General features: G+C 49.3%; 19 non-coding genes across 19 annotated transcripts; all 19 read left to right on the top strand.

The window, feature by feature from the left end:
- The first annotated feature begins 69 nt into the window (after positions 1-69).
- On the top strand, positions 70-188 carry LOC124562850. The gene has a single exon (XR_006969663.1). It is a non-coding gene; the product is annotated as a 5S ribosomal RNA (ribosomal RNA).
- A 1,019-nt stretch (positions 189-1,207) lies between these two features.
- LOC124562849 lies at positions 1,208-1,326 on the top strand. Its single transcript, XR_006969662.1, has one exon. It is a non-coding gene; the product is annotated as a 5S ribosomal RNA (ribosomal RNA).
- A 1,020-nt stretch (positions 1,327-2,346) lies between these two features.
- Positions 2,347-2,465, top strand: LOC124562848. Its single transcript, XR_006969661.1, has one exon. It is a non-coding gene; the product is annotated as a 5S ribosomal RNA (ribosomal RNA).
- A 1,020-nt stretch (positions 2,466-3,485) lies between these two features.
- Positions 3,486-3,604, top strand: LOC124562847. Its single transcript, XR_006969660.1, has one exon. It is a non-coding gene; the product is annotated as a 5S ribosomal RNA (ribosomal RNA).
- A 1,021-nt stretch (positions 3,605-4,625) lies between these two features.
- On the top strand, positions 4,626-4,744 carry LOC124562846. The gene has a single exon (XR_006969659.1). It is a non-coding gene; the product is annotated as a 5S ribosomal RNA (ribosomal RNA).
- A 1,020-nt stretch (positions 4,745-5,764) lies between these two features.
- LOC124562845 lies at positions 5,765-5,883 on the top strand. The gene has a single exon (XR_006969658.1). It is a non-coding gene; the product is annotated as a 5S ribosomal RNA (ribosomal RNA).
- Positions 5,884-6,905: 1,022 nt separating this feature from the next.
- On the top strand, positions 6,906-7,024 carry LOC124562844. Its single transcript, XR_006969657.1, has one exon. It is a non-coding gene; the product is annotated as a 5S ribosomal RNA (ribosomal RNA).
- A 1,020-nt stretch (positions 7,025-8,044) lies between these two features.
- LOC124562843 lies at positions 8,045-8,163 on the top strand. Its single transcript, XR_006969656.1, has one exon. It is a non-coding gene; the product is annotated as a 5S ribosomal RNA (ribosomal RNA).
- Positions 8,164-9,184: 1,021 nt separating this feature from the next.
- On the top strand, positions 9,185-9,303 carry LOC124562840. The gene has a single exon (XR_006969654.1). It is a non-coding gene; the product is annotated as a 5S ribosomal RNA (ribosomal RNA).
- Positions 9,304-10,323: 1,020 nt separating this feature from the next.
- On the top strand, positions 10,324-10,442 carry LOC124562839. The gene has a single exon (XR_006969653.1). It is a non-coding gene; the product is annotated as a 5S ribosomal RNA (ribosomal RNA).
- A 1,020-nt stretch (positions 10,443-11,462) lies between these two features.
- LOC124562838 lies at positions 11,463-11,581 on the top strand. The gene has a single exon (XR_006969652.1). It is a non-coding gene; the product is annotated as a 5S ribosomal RNA (ribosomal RNA).
- A 1,020-nt stretch (positions 11,582-12,601) lies between these two features.
- LOC124562837 lies at positions 12,602-12,720 on the top strand. The gene has a single exon (XR_006969651.1). It is a non-coding gene; the product is annotated as a 5S ribosomal RNA (ribosomal RNA).
- Positions 12,721-13,741: 1,021 nt separating this feature from the next.
- On the top strand, positions 13,742-13,860 carry LOC124562836. Its single transcript, XR_006969650.1, has one exon. It is a non-coding gene; the product is annotated as a 5S ribosomal RNA (ribosomal RNA).
- Positions 13,861-14,881: 1,021 nt separating this feature from the next.
- Positions 14,882-15,000, top strand: LOC124563339. Its single transcript, XR_006970103.1, has one exon. It is a non-coding gene; the product is annotated as a 5S ribosomal RNA (ribosomal RNA).
- Positions 15,001-16,021: 1,021 nt separating this feature from the next.
- On the top strand, positions 16,022-16,140 carry LOC124563338. Its single transcript, XR_006970102.1, has one exon. It is a non-coding gene; the product is annotated as a 5S ribosomal RNA (ribosomal RNA).
- A 1,022-nt stretch (positions 16,141-17,162) lies between these two features.
- Positions 17,163-17,281, top strand: LOC124563337. Its single transcript, XR_006970101.1, has one exon. It is a non-coding gene; the product is annotated as a 5S ribosomal RNA (ribosomal RNA).
- A 1,021-nt stretch (positions 17,282-18,302) lies between these two features.
- On the top strand, positions 18,303-18,421 carry LOC124563336. The gene has a single exon (XR_006970100.1). It is a non-coding gene; the product is annotated as a 5S ribosomal RNA (ribosomal RNA).
- Positions 18,422-19,442: 1,021 nt separating this feature from the next.
- On the top strand, positions 19,443-19,561 carry LOC124563333. Its single transcript, XR_006970099.1, has one exon. It is a non-coding gene; the product is annotated as a 5S ribosomal RNA (ribosomal RNA).
- Positions 19,562-20,582: 1,021 nt separating this feature from the next.
- Positions 20,583-20,701, top strand: LOC124563320. Its single transcript, XR_006970087.1, has one exon. It is a non-coding gene; the product is annotated as a 5S ribosomal RNA (ribosomal RNA).
- Positions 20,702-20,955: the final 254 nt, after the last annotated feature.

Genomic DNA, 20,955 nt, shown 5'->3' with positions numbered 1-20,955 from the left:
AGTATGATTTTGTGTGTGTTGGGATAAGAACCGAATGCGAATTCTGCCATGCGCCTACATTATATGGGCGCCAACGGCCATACCATGTTGAGTACACCGGTTCTCGTCCGATCACCGAAGTTAAGCAACATCGGGCGTGGTTAGTACTTGGATGGGTGACCACCTGGGAACACCACGTGCTGTTGGCTCCCTTTCATTTACCTTTTTTTTTTATACCGCCCTCTTTCCATACCACCGTTCTGTTGTGACAAAGATTCTTGCTTAAGCATTTTAATCTACTGTAATGACCATAAGGTGCGAAATTGCAGTAAATATCTCAGTTTGAGGGAGAATGTGCTAACCAAGTTCGCCAGGAAGTCTTTGAAAACGACAAAACAGTACGAATCGGCAGATGTGTTCTGAAATACGTCAGCGCCTGTTGTTGTGTAGCGGTGTACAATTCCTACTTCGATATGTAATTATAAATTTATTCCTCAGTCGTCTCGTCTCGTCTCGTCATCTCCTGCAGACGTTTCTTGTGCTTGCGCTGTTATATGGGCCACGACCCGAGCGGCAGCGAGCGGCAGTCGAGCAAAGTCGGGACAAGTCGGGACGGGGACAGGGACAGCGATAGGAATGGTGCGAATGCACTGCAAATTACGCAAACACCTCGTCTGAGGCGAGGCGAGGAAGCTCACATCGCCAGCAGTGGCGCCCTCCAACAACACTCTGCCACACCCCGCACAGGCCATACGCCGGTCGGCCGCGCGCCAGCCCTCCTGCGCTGGACACCAGGGACAAGATGCGTCTTCCGCGAGTGTCGAAGGCTGCACGCGCCAAGCGGATGACAGGAGGTGCAACGAGAAGCTGCGCGTCTCACACACACGGCGGCGCGCCCGCTAATTCGGCAGTCGCTCTGCTGGCACGTCGGATTGCAGAAGGAAGTGCTTACAATTACAATTCTGTTCGTGTTTTATGTTGTAAAGTTGTTAGCTTGTAACGATGTAATGTTAATAAATAAATTTATAAATCTCACAAAAAAAAAAAAAAATACACGAAGCGCGTCCTTCCGGCTCATAAGTTTTGGAACTCAGGATTGCGTTCGCGCTAACGTGACGAATTGTCAATAAAAAAAAAATGCGGCTGCTTTCGACCGAAAAGTATGATTTTGTGTGTGTTGGGATAAGAACCGAATGCGAATTCTGCCATGCGCCTACATTATATGGGCGCCAACGGCCATACCATGTTGAGTACACCGGTTCTCGTCCGATCACCGAAGTTAAGCAACATCGGGCGTGGTTAGTACTTGGATGGGTGACCACCTGGGAACACCACGTGCTGTTGGCTCCCTTTCATTTACCTTTTTTTTTTTATACCGCCCTCTTTCCATACCACCGTTCTGTTGTGACAAAGATTCTTGCTTAAGCATTTTAATCTACTGTAATGACCATAAGGTGCGAAATTGCAGTAAATATCTCAGTTTGAGGGAGAATGTGCTAACCAAGTTCGCCAGGAAGTCTTTGAAAACGACAAAACAGTACGAATCGGCAGATGTGTTCTGAAATACGTCAGCGCCTGTTGTTGTGTAGCGGTGTACAATTCCTACTTCGATATGTAATTATAAATTTATTCCTCAGTCGTCTCGTCTCGTCTCGTCATCTCCTGCAGACGTTTCTTGTGCTTGCGCTGTTATATGGGCCACGACCCGAGCGGCAGCGAGCGGCAGTCGAGCAAAGTCGGGACAAGTCGGGACGGGGACAGGGACAGCGATAGGAATGGTGCGAATGCACTGCAAATTACGCAAACACCTCGTCTGAGGCGAGGCGAGGAAGCTCACATCGCCAGCAGTGGCGCCCTCCAACAACACTCTGCCACACCCCGCACAGGCCATACGCCGGTCGGCCGCGCGCCAGCCCTCCTGCGCTGGACACCAGGGACAAGATGCGTCTTCCGCGAGTGTCGAAGGCTGCACGCGCCAAGCGGATGACAGGAGGTGCAACGAGAAGCTGCGCGTCTCACACACACGGCGGCGCGCCCGCTAATTCGGCAGTCGCTCTGCTGGCACGTCGGATTGCAGAAGGAAGTGCTTACAATTACAATTCTGTTCGTGTTTTATGTTGTAAAGTTGTTAGCTTGTAACGATGTAATGTTAATAAATAAATTTATAAATCTCACAAAAAAAAAAAAAAATACACGAAGCGCGTCCTTCCGGCTCATAAGTTTTGGAACTCAGGATTGCGTTCGCGCTAACGTGACGAATTGTCAATAAAAAAAAAATGCGGCTGCTTTCGACCGAAAAGTATGATTTTGTGTGTGTTGGGATAAGAACCGAATGCGAATTCTGCCATGCGCCTACATTATATGGGCGCCAACGGCCATACCATGTTGAGTACACCGGTTCTCGTCCGATCACCGAAGTTAAGCAACATCGGGCGTGGTTAGTACTTGGATGGGTGACCACCTGGGAACACCACGTGCTGTTGGCTCCCTTTCATTTACCTTTTTTTTTTTATACCGCCCTCTTTCCATACCACCGTTCTGTTGTGACAAAGATTCTTGCTTAAGCATTTTAATCTACTGTAATGACCATAAGGTGCGAAATTGCAGTAAATATCTCAGTTTGAGGGAGAATGTGCTAACCAAGTTCGCCAGGAAGTCTTTGAAAACGACAAAACAGTACGAATCGGCAGATGTGTTCTGAAATACGTCAGCGCCTGTTGTTGTGTAGCGGTGTACAATTCCTACTTCGATATGTAATTATAAATTTATTCCTCAGTCGTCTCGTCTCGTCTCGTCATCTCCTGCAGACGTTTCTTGTGCTTGCGCTGTTATATGGGCCACGACCCGAGCGGCAGCGAGCGGCAGTCGAGCAAAGTCGGGACAAGTCGGGACGGGGACAGGGACAGCGATAGGAATGGTGCGAATGCACTGCAAATTACGCAAACACCTCGTCTGAGGCGAGGCGAGGAAGCTCACATCGCCAGCAGTGGCGCCCTCCAACAACACTCTGCCACACCCCGCACAGGCCATACGCCGGTCGGCCGCGCGCCAGCCCTCCTGCGCTGGACACCAGGGACAAGATGCGTCTTCCGCGAGTGTCGAAGGCTGCACGCGCCAAGCGGATGACAGGAGGTGCAACGAGAAGCTGCGCGTCTCACACACACGGCGGCGCGCCCGCTAATTCGGCAGTCGCTCTGCTGGCACGTCGGATTGCAGAAGGAAGTGCTTACAATTACAATTCTGTTCGTGTTTTATGTTGTAAAGTTGTTAGCTTGTAACGATGTAATGTTAATAAATAAATTTATAAATCTCACAAAAAAAAAAAAAAATACACGAAGCGCGTCCTTCCGGCTCATAAGTTTTGGAACTCAGGATTGCGTTCGCGCTAACGTGACGAATTGTCAATAAAAAAAAAATGCGGCTGCTTTCGACCGAAAAGTATGATTTTGTGTGTGTTGGGATAAGAACCGAATGCGAATTCTGCCATGCGCCTACATTATATGGGCGCCAACGGCCATACCATGTTGAGTACACCGGTTCTCGTCCGATCACCGAAGTTAAGCAACATCGGGCGTGGTTAGTACTTGGATGGGTGACCACCTGGGAACACCACGTGCTGTTGGCTCCCTTTCATTTACCTTTTTTTTTTATACCGCCCTCTTTCCATACCACCGTTCTGTTGTGACAAAGATTCTTGCTTAAGCATTTTAATCTACTGTAATGACCATAAGGTGCGAAATTGCAGTAAATATCTCAGTTTGAGGGAGAATGTGCTAACCAAGTTCGCCAGGAAGTCTTTGAAAACGACAAAACAGTACGAATCGGCAGATGTGTTCTGAAATACGTCAGCGCCTGTTGTTGTGTAGCGGTGTACAATTCCTACTTCGATATGTAATTATAAATTTATTCCTCAGTCGTCTCGTCTCGTCTCGTCATCTCCTGCAGACGTTTCTTGTGCTTGCGCTGTTATATGGGCCACGACCCGAGCGGCAGCGAGCGGCAGTCGAGCAAAGTCGGGACAAGTCGGGACGGGGACAGGGACAGCGATAGGAATGGTGCGAATGCACTGCAAATTACGCAAACACCTCGTCTGAGGCGAGGCGAGGAAGCTCACATCGCCAGCAGTGGCGCCCTCCAACAACACTCTGCCACACCCCGCACAGGCCATACGCCGGTCGGCCGCGCGCCAGCCCTCCTGCGCTGGACACCAGGGACAAGATGCGTCTTCCGCGAGTGTCGAAGGCTGCACGCGCCAAGCGGATGACAGGAGGTGCAACGAGAAGCTGCGCGTCTCACACACACGGCGGCGCGCCCGCTAATTCGGCAGTCGCTCTGCTGGCACGTCGGATTGCAGAAGGAAGTGCTTACAATTACAATTCTGTTCGTGTTTTATGTTGTAAAGTTGTTAGCTTGTAACGATGTAATGTTAATAAATAAATTTATAAATCTCACAAAAAAAAAAAAAAAAATACACGAAGCGCGTCCTTCCGGCTCATAAGTTTTGGAACTCAGGATTGCGTTCGCGCTAACGTGACGAATTGTCAATAAAAAAAAAATGCGGCTGCTTTCGACCGAAAAGTATGATTTTGTGTGTGTTGGGATAAGAACCGAATGCGAATTCTGCCATGCGCCTACATTATATGGGCGCCAACGGCCATACCATGTTGAGTACACCGGTTCTCGTCCGATCACCGAAGTTAAGCAACATCGGGCGTGGTTAGTACTTGGATGGGTGACCACCTGGGAACACCACGTGCTGTTGGCTCCCTTTCATTTACCTTTTTTTTTTTATACCGCCCTCTTTCCATACCACCGTTCTGTTGTGACAAAGATTCTTGCTTAAGCATTTTAATCTACTGTAATGACCATAAGGTGCGAAATTGCAGTAAATATCTCAGTTTGAGGGAGAATGTGCTAACCAAGTTCGCCAGGAAGTCTTTGAAAACGACAAAACAGTACGAATCGGCAGATGTGTTCTGAAATACGTCAGCGCCTGTTGTTGTGTAGCGGTGTACAATTCCTACTTCGATATGTAATTATAAATTTATTCCTCAGTCGTCTCGTCTCGTCTCGTCATCTCCTGCAGACGTTTCTTGTGCTTGCGCTGTTATATGGGCCACGACCCGAGCGGCAGCGAGCGGCAGTCGAGCAAAGTCGGGACAAGTCGGGACGGGGACAGGGACAGCGATAGGAATGGTGCGAATGCACTGCAAATTACGCAAACACCTCGTCTGAGGCGAGGCGAGGAAGCTCACATCGCCAGCAGTGGCGCCCTCCAACAACACTCTGCCACACCCCGCACAGGCCATACGCCGGTCGGCCGCGCGCCAGCCCTCCTGCGCTGGACACCAGGGACAAGATGCGTCTTCCGCGAGTGTCGAAGGCTGCACGCGCCAAGCGGATGACAGGAGGTGCAACGAGAAGCTGCGCGTCTCACACACACGGCGGCGCGCCCGCTAATTCGGCAGTCGCTCTGCTGGCACGTCGGATTGCAGAAGGAAGTGCTTACAATTACAATTCTGTTCGTGTTTTATGTTGTAAAGTTGTTAGCTTGTAACGATGTAATGTTAATAAATAAATTTATAAATCTCACAAAAAAAAAAAAAAATACACGAAGCGCGTCCTTCCGGCTCATAAGTTTTGGAACTCAGGATTGCGTTCGCGCTAACGTGACGAATTGTCAATAAAAAAAAAATGCGGCTGCTTTCGACCGAAAAGTATGATTTTGTGTGTGTTGGGATAAGAACCGAATGCGAATTCTGCCATGCGCCTACATTATATGGGCGCCAACGGCCATACCATGTTGAGTACACCGGTTCTCGTCCGATCACCGAAGTTAAGCAACATCGGGCGTGGTTAGTACTTGGATGGGTGACCACCTGGGAACACCACGTGCTGTTGGCTCCCTTTCATTTACCTTTTTTTTTTTATACCGCCCTCTTTCCATACCACCGTTCTGTTGTGACAAAGATTCTTGCTTAAGCATTTTAATCTACTGTAATGACCATAAGGTGCGAAATTGCAGTAAATATCTCAGTTTGAGGGAGAATGTGCTAACCAAGTTCGCCAGGAAGTCTTTGAAAACGACAAAACAGTACGAATCGGCAGATGTGTTCTGAAATACGTCAGCGCCTGTTGTTGTGTAGCGGTGTACAATTCCTACTTCGATATGTAATTATAAATTTATTCCTCAGTCGTCTCGTCTCGTCTCGTCATCTCCTGCAGACGTTTCTTGTGCTTGCGCTGTTATATGGGCCACGACCCGAGCGGCAGCGAGCGGCAGTCGAGCAAAGTCGGGACAAGTCGGGACGGGGACAGGGACAGCGATAGGAATGGTGCGAATGCACTGCAAATTACGCAAACACCTCGTCTGAGGCGAGGCGAGGAAGCTCACATCGCCAGCAGTGGCGCCCTCCAACAACACTCTGCCACACCCCGCACAGGCCATACGCCGGTCGGCCGCGCGCCAGCCCTCCTGCGCTGGACACCAGGGACAAGATGCGTCTTCCGCGAGTGTCGAAGGCTGCACGCGCCAAGCGGATGACAGGAGGTGCAACGAGAAGCTGCGCGTCTCACACACACGGCGGCGCGCCCGCTAATTCGGCAGTCGCTCTGCTGGCACGTCGGATTGCAGAAGGAAGTGCTTACAATTACAATTCTGTTCGTGTTTTATGTTGTAAAGTTGTTAGCTTGTAACGATGTAATGTTAATAAATAAATTTATAAATCTCACAAAAAAAAAAAAAAAAATACACGAAGCGCGTCCTTCCGGCTCATAAGTTTTGGAACTCAGGATTGCGTTCGCGCTAACGTGACGAATTGTCAATAAAAAAAAAATGCGGCTGCTTTCGACCGAAAAGTATGATTTTGTGTGTGTTGGGATAAGAACCGAATGCGAATTCTGCCATGCGCCTACATTATATGGGCGCCAACGGCCATACCATGTTGAGTACACCGGTTCTCGTCCGATCACCGAAGTTAAGCAACATCGGGCGTGGTTAGTACTTGGATGGGTGACCACCTGGGAACACCACGTGCTGTTGGCTCCCTTTCATTTACCTTTTTTTTTTTATACCGCCCTCTTTCCATACCACCGTTCTGTTGTGACAAAGATTCTTGCTTAAGCATTTTAATCTACTGTAATGACCATAAGGTGCGAAATCGCAGTAAATATCTCAGTTTGAGGGAGAATGTGCTAACCAAGTTCGCCAGGAAGTCTTTGAAAACGACAAAACAGTACGAATCGGCAGATGTGTTCTGAAATACGTCAGCGCCTGTTGTTGTGTAGCGGTGTACAATTCCTACTTCGATATGTAATTATAAATTTATTCCTCAGTCGTCTCGTCTCGTCTCGTCATCTCCTGCAGACGTTTCTTGTGCTTGCGCTGTTATATGGGCCACGACCCGAGCGGCAGCGAGCGGCAGTCGAGCAAAGTCGGGACAAGTCGGGACGGGGACAGGGACAGCGATAGGAATGGTGCGAATGCACTGCAAATTACGCAAACACCTCGTCTGAGGCGAGGCGAGGAAGCTCACATCGCCAGCAGTGGCGCCCTCCAACAACACTCTGCCACACCCCGCACAGGCCATACGCCGGTCGGCCGCGCGCCAGCCCTCCTGCGCTGGACACCAGGGACAAGATGCGTCTTCCGCGAGTGTCGAAGGCTGCACGCGCCAAGCGGATGACAGGAGGTGCAACGAGAAGCTGCGCGTCTCACACACACGGCGGCGCGCCCGCTAATTCGGCAGTCGCTCTGCTGGCACGTCGGATTGCAGAAGGAAGTGCTTACAATTACAATTCTGTTCGTGTTTTATGTTGTAAAGTTGTTAGCTTGTAACGATGTAATGTTAATAAATAAATTTATAAATCTCACAAAAAAAAAAAAAAATACACGAAGCGCGTCCTTCCGGCTCATAAGTTTTGGAACTCAGGATTGCGTTCGCGCTAACGTGACGAATTGTCAATAAAAAAAAAATGCGGCTGCTTTCGACCGAAAAGTATGATTTTGTGTGTGTTGGGATAAGAACCGAATGCGAATTCTGCCATGCGCCTACATTATATGGGCGCCAACGGCCATACCATGTTGAGTACACCGGTTCTCGTCCGATCACCGAAGTTAAGCAACATCGGGCGTGGTTAGTACTTGGATGGGTGACCACCTGGGAACACCACGTGCTGTTGGCTCCCTTTCATTTACCTTTTTTTTTTATACCGCCCTCTTTCCATACCACCGTTCTGTTGTGACAAAGATTCTTGCTTAAGCATTTTAATCTACTGTAATGACCATAAGGTGCGAAATTGCAGTAAATATCTCAGTTTGAGGGAGAATGTGCTAACCAAGTTCGCCAGGAAGTCTTTGAAAACGACAAAACAGTACGAATCGGCAGATGTGTTCTGAAATACGTCAGCGCCTGTTGTTGTGTAGCGGTGTACAATTCCTACTTCGATATGTAATTATAAATTTATTCCTCAGTCGTCTCGTCTCGTCTCGTCATCTCCTGCAGACGTTTCTTGTGCTTGCGCTGTTATATGGGCCACGACCCGAGCGGCAGCGAGCGGCAGTCGAGCAAAGTCGGGAAAAGTCGGGACGGGGACAGGGACAGCGATAGGAATGGTGCGAATGCACTGCAAATTACGCAAACACCTCGTCTGAGGCGAGGCGAGGAAGCTCACATCGCCAGCAGTGGCGCCCTCCAACAACACTCTGCCACACCCCGCACAGGCCATACGCCGGTCGGCCGCGCGCCAGCCCTCCTGCGCTGGACACCAGGGACAAGATGCGTCTTCCGCGAGTGTCGAAGGCTGCACGCGCCAAGCGGATGACAGGAGGTGCAACGAGAAGCTGCGCGTCTCACACACACGGCGGCGCGCCCGCTAATTCGGCAGTCGCTCTGCTGGCACGTCGGATTGCAGAAGGAAGTGCTTACAATTACAATTCTGTTCGTGTTTTATGTTGTAAAGTTGTTAGCTTGTAACGATGTAATGTTAATAAATAAATTTATAAATCTCACAAAAAAAAAAAAAAAAATACACGAAGCGCGTCCTTCCGGCTCATAAGTTTTGGAACTCAGGATTGCGTTCGCGCTAACGTGACGAATTGTCAATAAAAAAAAAATGCGGCTGCTTTCGACCGAAAAGTATGATTTTGTGTGTGTTGGGATAAGAACCGAATGCGAATTCTGCCATGCGCCTACATTATATGGGCGCCAACGGCCATACCATGTTGAGTACACCGGTTCTCGTCCGATCACCGAAGTTAAGCAACATCGGGCGTGGTTAGTACTTGGATGGGTGACCACCTGGGAACACCACGTGCTGTTGGCTCCCTTTCATTTACCTTTTTTTTTTTATACCGCCCTCTTTCCATACCACCGTTCTGTTGTGACAAAGATTCTTGCTTAAGCATTTTAATCTACTGTAATGACCATAAGGTGCGAAATTGCAGTAAATATCTCAGTTTGAGGGAGAATGTGCTAACCAAGTTCGCCAGGAAGTCTTTGAAAACGACAAAACAGTACGAATCGGCAGATGTGTTCTGAAATACGTCAGCGCCTGTTGTTGTGTAGCGGTGTACAATTCCTACTTCGATATGTAATTATAAATTTATTCCTCAGTCGTCTCGTCTCGTCTCGTCATCTCCTGCAGACGTTTCTTGTGCTTGCGCTGTTATATGGGCCACGACCCGAGCGGCAGCGAGCGGCAGTCGAGCAAAGTCGGGACAAGTCGGGACGGGGACAGGGACAGCGATAGGAATGGTGCGAATGCACTGCAAATTACGCAAACACCTCGTCTGAGGCGAGGCGAGGAAGCTCACATCGCCAGCAGTGGCGCCCTCCAACAACACTCTGCCACACCCCGCACAGGCCATACGCCGGTCGGCCGCGCGCCAGCCCTCCTGCGCTGGACACCAGGGACAAGATGCGTCTTCCGCGAGTGTCGAAGGCTGCACGCGCCAAGCGGATGACAGGAGGTGCAACGAGAAGCTGCGCGTCTCACACACACGGCGGCGCGCCCGCTAATTCGGCAGTCGCTCTGCTGGCACGTCGGATTGCAGAAGGAAGTGCTTACAATTACAATTCTGTTCGTGTTTTATGTTGTAAAGTTGTTAGCTTGTAACGATGTAATGTTAATAAATAAATTTATAAATCTCACAAAAAAAAAAAAAAATACACGAAGCGCGTCCTTCCGGCTCATAAGTTTTGGAACTCAGGATTGCGTTCGCGCTAACGTGACGAATTGTCAATAAAAAAAAAATGCGGCTGCTTTCGACCGAAAAGTATGATTTTGTGTGTGTTGGGATAAGAACCGAATGCGAATTCTGCCATGCGCCTACATTATATGGGCGCCAACGGCCATACCATGTTGAGTACACCGGTTCTCGTCCGATCACCGAAGTTAAGCAACATCGGGCGTGGTTAGTACTTGGATGGGTGACCACCTGGGAACACCACGTGCTGTTGGCTCCCTTTCATTTACCTTTTTTTTTTTATACCGCCCTCTTTCCATACCACCGTTCTGTTGTGACAAAGATTCTTGCTTAAGCATTTTAATCTACTGTAATGACCATAAGGTGCGAAATTGCAGTAAATATCTCAGTTTGAGGGAGAATGTGCTAACCAAGTTCGCCAGGAAGTCTTTGAAAACGACAAAACAGTACGAATCGGCAGATGTGTTCTGAAATACGTCAGCGCCTGTTGTTGTGTAGCGGTGTACAATTCCTACTTCGATATGTAATTATAAATTTATTCCTCAGTCGTCTCGTCTCGTCTCGTCATCTCCTGCAGACGTTTCTTGTGCTTGCGCTGTTATATGGGCCACGACCCGAGCGGCAGCGAGCGGCAGTCGAGCAAAGTCGGGACAAGTCGGGACGGGGACAGGGACAGCGATAGGAATGGTGCGAATGCACTGCAAATTACGCAAACACCTCGTCTGAGGCGAGGCGAGGAAGCTCACATCGCCAGCAGTGGCGCCCTCCAACAACACTCTGCCACACCCCGCACAGGCCATACGCCGGTCGGCCGCGCGCCAGCCCTCCTGCGCTGGACACCAGGGACAAGATGCGTCTTCCGCGAGTGTCGAAGGCTGCACGCGCCAAGCGGATGACAGGAGGTGCAACGAGAAGCTGCGCGTCTCACACACACGGCGGCGCGCCCGCTAATTCGGCAGTCGCTCTGCTGGCACGTCGGATTGCAGAAGGAAGTGCTTACAATTACAATTCTGTTCGTGTTTTATGTTGTAAAGTTGTTAGCTTGTAACGATGTAATGTTAATAAATAAATTTATAAATCTCACAAAAAAAAAAAAAAATACACGAAGCGCGTCCTTCCGGCTCATAAGTTTTGGAACTCAGGATTGCGTTCGCGCTAACGTGACGAATTGTCAATAAAAAAAAAATGCGGCTGCTTTCGACCGAAAAGTATGATTTTGTGTGTGTTGGGATAAGAACCGAATGCGAATTCTGCCATGCGCCTACATTATATGGGCGCCAACGGCCATACCATGTTGAGTACACCGGTTCTCGTCCGATCACCGAAGTTAAGCAACATCGGGCGTGGTTAGTACTTGGATGGGTGACCACCTGGGAACACCACGTGCTGTTGGCTCCCTTTCATTTACCTTTTTTTTTTTATACCGCCCTCTTTCCATACCACCGTTCTGTTGTGACAAAGATTCTTGCTTAAGCATTTTAATCTACTGTAATGACCATAAGGTGCGAAATCGCAGTAAATATCTCAGTTTGAGGGAGAATGTGCTAACCAAGTTCGCCAGGAAGTCTTTGAAAACGACAAAACAGTACGAATCGGCAGATGTGTTCTGAAATACGTCAGCGCCTGTTGTTGTGTAGCGGTGTACAATTCCTACTTCGATATGTAATTATAAATTTATTCCTCAGTCGTCTCGTCTCGTCTCGTCATCTCCTGCAGACGTTTCTTGTGCTTGCGCTGTTATATGGGCCACGACCCGAGCGGCAGCGAGCGGCAGTCGAGCAAAGTCGGGACAAGTCGGGACGGGGACAGGGACAGCGATAGGAATGGTGCGAATGCACTGCAAATTACGCAAACACCTCGTCTGAGGCGAGGCGAGGAAGCTCACATCGCCAGCAGTGGCGCCCTCCAACAACACTCTGCCACACCCCGCACAGGCCATACGCCGGTCGGCCGCGCGCCAGCCCTCCTGCGCTGGACACCAGGGACAAGATGCGTCTTCCGCGAGTGTCGAAGGCTGCACGCGCCAAGCGGATGACAGGAGGTGCAACGAGAAGCTGCGCGTCTCACACACACGGCGGCGCGCCCGCTAATTCGGCAGTCGCTCTGCTGGCACGTCGGATTGCAGAAGGAAGTGCTTACAATTACAATTCTGTTCGTGTTTTATGTTGTAAAGTTGTTAGCTTGTAACGATGTAATGTTAATAAATAAATTTATAAATCTCACAAAAAAAAAAAAAAATACACGAAGCGCGTCCTTCCGGCTCATAAGTTTTGGAACTCAGGATTGCGTTCGCGCTAACGTGACGAATTGTCAATAAAAAAAAAATGCGGCTGCTTTCGACCGAAAAGTATGATTTTGTGTGTGTTGGGATAAGAACCGAATGCGAATTCTGCCATGCGCCTACATTATATGGGCGCCAACGGCCATACCATGTTGAGTACACCGGTTCTCGTCCGATCACCGAAGTTAAGCAACATCGGGCGTGGTTAGTACTTGGATGGGTGACCACCTGGGAACACCACGTGCTGTTGGCTCCCTTTCATTTACCTTTTTTTTTTTATACCGCCCTCTTTCCATACCACCGTTCTGTTGTGACAAAGATTCTTGCTTAAGCATTTTAATCTACTGTAATGACCATAAGGTGCGAAATTGCAGTAAATATCTCAGTTTGAGGGAGAATGTGCTAACCAAGTTCGCCAGGAAGTCTTTGAAAACGACAAAACAGTACGAATCGGCAGATGTGTTCTGAAATACGTCAGCGCCTGTTGTTGTGTAGCGGTGTACAATTCCTACTTCGATATGTAATTATAAATTTATTCCTCAGTCGTCTCGTCTCGTCTCGTCATCTCCTGCAGACGTTTCTTGTGCTTGCGCTGTTATATGGGCCACGACCCGAGCGGCAGCGAGCGGCAGTCGAGCAAAGTCGGGACAAGTCGGGACGGGGACAGGGACAGCGATAGGAATGGTGCGAATGCACTGCAAATTACGCAAACACCTCGTCTGAGGCGAGGCGAGGAAGCTCACATCGCCAGCAGTGGCGCCCTCCAACAACACTCTGCCACACCCCGCACAGGCCATACGCCGGTCGGCCGCGCGCCAGCCCTCCTGCGCTGGACACCAGGGACAAGATGCGTCTTCCGCGAGTGTCGAAGGCTGCACGCGCCAAGCGGATGACAGGAGGTGCAACGAGAAGCTGCGCGTCTCACACACACGGCGGCGCGCCCGCTAATTCGGCAGTCGCTCTGCTGGCACGTCGGATTGCAGAAGGAAGTGCTTACAATTACAATTCTGTTCGTGTTTTATGTTGTAAAGTTGTTAGCTTGTAACGATGTAATGTTAATAAATAAATTTATAAATCTCACAAAAAAAAAAAAAAAATACACGAAGCGCGTCCTTCCGGCTCATAAGTTTTGGAACTCAGGATTGCGTTCGCGCTAACGTGACGAATTGTCAATAAAAAAAAAATGCGGCTGCTTTCGACCGAAAAGTATGATTTTGTGTGTGTTGGGATAAGAACCGAATGCGAATTCTGCCATGCGCCTACATTATATGGGCGCCAACGGCCATACCATGTTGAGTACACCGGTTCTCGTCCGATCACCGAAGTTAAGCAACATCGGGCGTGGTTAGTACTTGGATGGGTGACCACCTGGGAACACCACGTGCTGTTGGCTCCCTTTCATTTACCTTTTTTTTTTTATACCGCCCTCTTTCCATACCACCGTTCTGTTGTGACAAAGATTCTTGCTTAAGCATTTTAATCTACTGTAATGACCATAAGGTGCGAAATCGCAGTAAATATCTCAGTTTGAGGGAGAATGTGCTAACCAAGTTCGCCAGGAAGTCTTTGAAAACGACAAAACAGTACGAATCGGCAGATGTGTTCTGAAATACGTCAGCGCCTGTTGTTGTGTAGCGGTGTACAATTCCTACTTCGATATGTAATTATAAATTTATTCCTCAGTCGTCTCGTCTCGTCTCGTCATCTCCTGCAGACGTTTCTTGTGCTTGCGCTGTTATATGGGCCACGACCCGAGCGGCAGCGAGCGGCAGTCGAGCAAAGTCGGGACAAGTCGGGACGGGGACAGGGACAGCGATAGGAATGGTGCGAATGCACTGCAAATTACGCAAACACCTCGTCTGAGGCGAGGCGAGGAAGCTCACATCGCCAGCAGTGGCGCCCTCCAACAACACTCTGCCACACCCCGCACAGGCCATACGCCGGTCGGCCGCGCGCCAGCCCTCCTGCGCTGGACACCAGGGACAAGATGCGTCTTCCGCGAGTGTCGAAGGCTGCACGCGCCAAGCGGATGACAGGAGGTGCAACGAGAAGCTGCGCGTCTCACACACACGGCGGCGCGCCCGCTAATTCGGCAGTCGCTCTGCTGGCACGTCGGATTGCAGAAGGAAGTGCTTACAATTACAATTCTGTTCGTGTTTTATGTTGTAAAGTTGTTAGCTTGTAACGATGTAATGTTAATAAATAAATTTATAAATCTCACAAAAAAAAAAAAAAAATACACGAAGCGCGTCCTTCCGGCTCATAAGTTTTGGAACTCAGGATTGCGTTCGCGCTAACGTGACGAATTGTCAATAAAAAAAAAATGCGGCTGCTTTCGACCGAAAAGTATGATTTTGTGTGTGTTGGGATAAGAACCGAATGCGAATTCTGCCATGCGCCTACATTATATGGGCGCCAACGGCCATACCATGTTGAGTACACCGGTTCTCGTCCGATCACCGAAGTTAAGCAACATCGGGCGTGGTTAGTACTTGGATGGGTGACCACCTGGGAACACCACGTGCTGTTGGCTCCCTTTCATTTACCTTTTTTTTTTTATACCGCCCTCTTTCCATACCACCGTTCTGTTGTGACAAAGATTCTTGCTTAAGCATTTTAATCTACTGTAATGACCATAAGGTGCGAAATTGCAGTAAATATCTCAGTTTGAGGGAGAATGTGCTAACCAAGTTCGCCAGGAAGTCTTTGAAAACGACAAAACAGTACGAATCGGCAGATGTGTTCTGAAATACGTCAGCGCCTGTTGTTGTGTAGCGGTGTACAATTCCTACTTCGATATGTAATTATAAATTTATTCCTCAGTCGTCTCGTCTCGTCTCGTCATCTCCTGCAGACGTTTCTTGTGCTTGCGCTGTTATATGGGCCACGACCCGAGCGGCAGCGAGCGGCAGTCGAGCAAAGTCGGGACAAGTCGGGACGGGGACAGGGACAGCGATAGGAATGGTGCGAATGCACTGCAAATTACGCAAACACCTCGTCTGAGGCGAGGCGAGGAAGCTCACATCGCCAGCAGTGGCGCCCTCCAACAACACTCTGCCACACCCCGCACAGGCCATACGCCGGTCGGCCGCGCGCCAGCCCTCCTGCGCTGGACACCAGGGACAAGATGCGTCTTCCGCGAGTGTCGAAGGCTGCACGCGCCAAGCGGATGACAGGAGGTGCAACGAGAAGCTGCGCGTCTCACACACACGGCGGCGCGCCCGCTAATTCGGCAGTCGCTCTGCTGGCACGTCGGATTGCAGAAGGAAGTGCTTACAATTACAATTCTGTTCGTGTTTTATGTTGTAAAGTTGTTAGCTTGTAACGATGTAATGTTAATAAATAAATTTATAAATCTCACAAAAAAAAAAAAAAAATACACGAAGCGCGTCCTTCCGGCTCATAAGTTTTGGAACTCAGGATTGCGTTCGCGCTAACGTGACGAATTGTCAATAAAAAAAAAATGCGGCTGCTTTCGACCGAAAAGTATGATTTTGTGTGTGTTGGGATAAGAACCGAATGCGAATTCTGCCATGCGCCTACATTATATGGGCGCCAACGGCCATACCATGTTGAGTACACCGGTTCTCGTCCGATCACCGAAGTTAAGCAACATCGGGCGTGGTTAGTACTTGGATGGGTGACCACCTGGGAACACCACGTGCTGTTGGCTCCCTTTCATTTACCTTTTTTTTTTTATACCGCCCTCTTTCCATACCACCGTTCTGTTGTGACAAAGATTCTTGCTTAAGCATTTTAATCTACTGTAATGACCATAAGGTGCGAAATTGCAGTAAATATCTCAGTTTGAGGGAGAATGTGCTAACCAAGTTCGCCAGGAAGTCTTTGAAAACGACAAAACAGTACGAATCGGCAGATGTGTTCTGAAATACGTCAGCGCCTGTTGTTGTGTAGCGGTGTACAATTCCTACTTCGATATGTAATTATAAATTTATTCCTCAGTCGTCTCGTCTCGTCTCGTCATCTCCTGCAGACGTTTCTTGTGCTTGCGCTGTTATATGGGCCACGACCCGAGCGGCAGCGAGCGGCAGTCGAGCAAAGTCGGGACAAGTCGGGACGGGGACAGGGACAGCGATAGGAATGGTGCGAATGCACTGCAAATTACGCAAACACCTCGTCTGAGGCGAGGCGAGGAAGCTCACATCGCCAGCAGTGGCGCCCTCCAACAACACTCTGCCACACCCCGCACAGGCCATACGCCGGTCGGCCGCGCGCCAGCCCTCCTGCGCTGGACACCAGGGACAAGATGCGTCTTCCGCGAGTGTCGAAGGCTGCACGCGCCAAGCGGATGACAGGAGGTGCAACGAGAAGCTGCGCGTCTCACACACACGGCGGCGCGCCCGCTAATTCGGCAGTCGCTCTGCTGGCACGTCGGATTGCAGAAGGAAGTGCTTACAATTACAATTCTGTTCGTGTTTTATGTTGTAAAGTTGTTAGCTTGTAACGATGTAATGTTAATAAATAAATTTATAAATCTCACAAAAAAAAAAAAAAAAATACACGAAGCGCGTCCTTCCGGCTCATAAGTTTTGGAACTCAGGATTGCGTTCGCGCTAACGTGACGAATTGTCAATAAAAAAAAAATGCGGCTGCTTTCGACCGAAAAGTATGATTTTGTGTGTGTTGGGATAAGAACCGAATGCGAATTCTGCCATGCGCCTACATTATATGGGCGCCAACGGCCATACCATGTTGAGTACACCGGTTCTCGTCCGATCACCGAAGTTAAGCAACATCGGGCGTGGTTAGTACTTGGATGGGTGACCACCTGGGAACACCACGTGCTGTTGGCTCCCTTTCATTTACCTTTTTTTTTTTATACCGCCCTCTTTCCATACCACCGTTCTGTTGTGACAAAGATTCTTGCTTAAGCATTTTAATCTACTGTAATGACCATAAGGTGCGAAATTGCAGTAAATATCTCAGTTTGAGGGAGAATGTGCTAACCAAGTTCGCCAGGAAGTCTTTGAAAACGACAAAACAGTACGAATCGGCAGATGTGTTCTGAAATACGTCAGCGCCTGTTGTTGTGTAGCGGTGTACAATTCCTACTTCGATATGTAATTATAAATTTATTCCTCAGTCGTCTCGTCTCGTCTCGTCATCTCCTGCAGACGTTTCTTGTGCTTGCGCTGTTATATGGGCCACGACCCGAGCGGCAGCGAGCGGCAGTCGAGCAAAGTCGGGACAAGTCGGGACGGGGACAGGGACAGCGATAGGAATGGTGCGAATGCACTGCAAATTACGCAAACACCTCGTCTGAGGCGAGGCGAGGAAGCTCACATCGCCAGCAGTGGCGCCCTCCAACAACACTCTGCCACACCCCGCACAGGCCATACGCCGGTCGGCCGCGCGCCAGCCCTCCTGCGCTGGACACCAGGGACAAGATGCGTCTTCCGCGAGTGTCGAAGGCTGCACGCGCCAAGCGGATGACAGGAGGTGCAACGAGAAGCTGCGCGTCTCACACACACGGCGGCGCGCCCGCTAATTCGGCAGTCGCTCTGCTGGCACGTCGGATTGCAGAAGGAAGTGCTTACAATTACAATTCTGTTCGTGTTTTATGTTGTAAAGTTGTTAGCTTGTAACGATGTAATGTTAATAAATAAATTTATAAATCTCACAAAAAAAAAAAAAAAATACACGAAGCGCGTCCTTCCGGCTCATAAGTTTTGGAACTCAGGATTGCGTTCGCGCTAACGTGACGAATTGTCAATAAAAAAAAAATGCGGCTGCTTTCGACCGAAAAGTATGATTTTGTGTGTGTTGGGATAAGAACCGAATGCGAATTCTGCCATGCGCCTACATTATATGGGCGCCAACGGCCATACCATGTTGAGTACACCGGTTCTCGTCCGATCACCGAAGTTAAGCAACATCGGGCGTGGTTAGTACTTGGATGGGTGACCACCTGGGAACACCACGTGCTGTTGGCTCCCTTTCATTTACCTTTTTTTTTTTATACCGCCCTCTTTCCATACCACCGTTCTGTTGTGACAAAGATTCTTGCTTAAGCATTTTAATCTACTGTAATGACCATAAGGTGCGAAATTGCAGTAAATATCTCAGTTTGAGGGAGAATGTGCTAACCAAGTTCGCCAGGAAGTCTTTGAAAACGACAAAACAGTACGAATCGGCAGATGTGTTCTGAAATACGTCAGCGCCTGTTGTTGTGTAGCGGTGTACAATTCCTACTTCGATATGTAATTATAAATTTATTCCTCAGTCGTCTCGTCTCGTCTCGTCATCTCCTGCAGACGTTTCTTGTGCTTGCGCTGTTATATGGGCCACGACCCGAGCGGCAGCGAGCGGCAGTCGAGCAAAGTCGGGACAAGTCGGGACGGGGACAGGGACAGCGATAGGAATGGTGCGAATGCACTGCAAATTACGCAAACACCTCGTCTGAGGCGAGGCGAGGAAGCTCACATCGCCAGCAGTGGCGCCCTCCAACAACACTCTGCCACACCCCGCACAGGCCATACGCCGGTCGGCCGCGCGCCAGCCCTCCTGCGCTGGACACCAGGGACAAGATGCGTCTTCCGCGAGTGTCGAAGGCTGCACGCGCCAAGCGGATGACAGGAGGTGCAACGAGAAGCTGCGCGTCTCACACACACGGCGGCGCGCCCGCTAATTCGGCAGTCGCTCTGCTGGCACGTCGGATTGCAGAAGGAAGTGCTTACAATTACAATTCTGTTCGTGTTTTATGTTGTAAAGTTGTTAGCTTGTAACGATGTAATGTTAATAAATAAATTTATAAATCTCACAAAAAAAAAAAAAAAATACACGAAGCGCGTCCTTCCGGCTCATAAGTTTTGGAACTCAGGATTGCGTTCGCGCTAACGTGACGAATTGTCAATAAAAAAAAAATGCGGCTGCTTTCGACCGAAAAGTATGATTTTGTGTGTGTTGGGATAAGAACCGAATGCGAATTCTGCCATGCGCCTACATTATATGGGCGCCAACGGCCATACCATGTTGAGTACACCGGTTCTCGTCCGATCACCGAAGTTAAGCAACATCGGGCGTGGTTAGTACTTGGATGGGTGACCACCTGGGAACACCACGTGCTGTTGGCTCCCTTTCATTTACCTTTTTTTTTTTATACCGCCCTCTTTCCATACCACCGTTCTGTTGTGACAAAGATTCTTGCTTAAGCATTTTAATCTACTGTAATGACCATAAGGTGCGAAATTGCAGTAAATATCTCAGTTTGAGGGAGAATGTGCTAACCAAGTTCGCCAGGAAGTCTTTGAAAACGACAAAACAGTACGAATCGGCAGATGTGTTCTGAAATACGTCAGCGCCTGTTGTTGTGTAGCGGTGTACAATTCCTACTTCGATATGTAATTATAAATTTATTCCTCAGTCGTCTCGTCTCGTCTCGTCATCTCCTGCAGACGTTTCTTGTGCTTGCGCTGTTATATGGGCCACGACCCGAGCGGCAGCGAGCGGCAGTCGAGCAAAGTCGGGACAAGTCGGGACGGGGACAGGGACAGCGATAGGAATGGTGCGAATGCACTGCAAATTACGCAAACACCTCGTCTGAGGCGAGGCGAGGAAGCTCACATCGCCAGCAGTGGCGCCCTCCAACAACACTCTGCCACACCCCGCACAGGCCATACGCCGGTCGGCCGCGCGCCAGCCCTCCTGCGCTGGACACCAGGGACAAGATGCGTCTTCCGCGAGTGTCGAAGGCTGCACGCGCCAAGCGGATGACAGGAGGTGCAACGAGAAGCTGCGCGTCTCACACACACGGCGGCGCGCCCGCTAATTCGGCAGTCGCTCTGCTGGCACGTCGGATTGCAGAAGGAAGTGCTTACAATTACAATTCTGTTCGTGTTTTATGTTGTAAAGTTGTTAGCTTGTAACGATGTAATGTTAATAAATAAATTTATAAATCTCACAAAAAAAAAAAAAAAATACACGAAGCGCGTCCTTCCGGCTCATAAGTTTTGGAACTCAGGATTGCGTTCGCGCTAACGTGACGAATTGTCAATAAAAAAAAAATGCGGCTGCTTTCGACCGAAAAGTATGATTTTGTGTGTGTTGGGATAAGAACCGAATGCGAATTCTGCCATGCGCCTACATTATATGGGCGCCAACGGCCATACCATGTTGAGTACACCGGTTCTCGTCCGATCACCGAAGTTAAGCAACATCGGGCGTGGTTAGTACTTGGATGGGTGACCACCTGGGAACACCACGTGCTGTTGGCTCCCTTTCATTTACCTTTTTTTTTTTATACCGCCCTCTTTCCATACCACCGTTCTGTTGTGACAAAGATTCTTGCTTAAGCATTTTAATCTACTGTAATGACCATAAGGTGCGAAATTGCAGTAAATATCTCAGTTTGAGGGAGAATGTGCTAACCAAGTTCGCCAGGAAGTCTTTGAAAACGACAAAACAGTACGAATCGGCAGATGTGTTCTGAAATACGTCAGCGCCTGTTGTTGTGTAGCGGTGTACAATT

This window comes from Schistocerca americana, unplaced genomic scaffold, assembly GCF_021461395.2.
Source record: "Schistocerca americana isolate TAMUIC-IGC-003095 unplaced genomic scaffold, iqSchAmer2.1 HiC_scaffold_119, whole genome shotgun sequence".
Classification (NCBI taxonomy): domain Eukaryota; kingdom Metazoa; phylum Arthropoda; class Insecta; order Orthoptera; family Acrididae; genus Schistocerca; species Schistocerca americana.
This window is presented reverse-complemented; position numbering and strand designations above follow the sequence as displayed.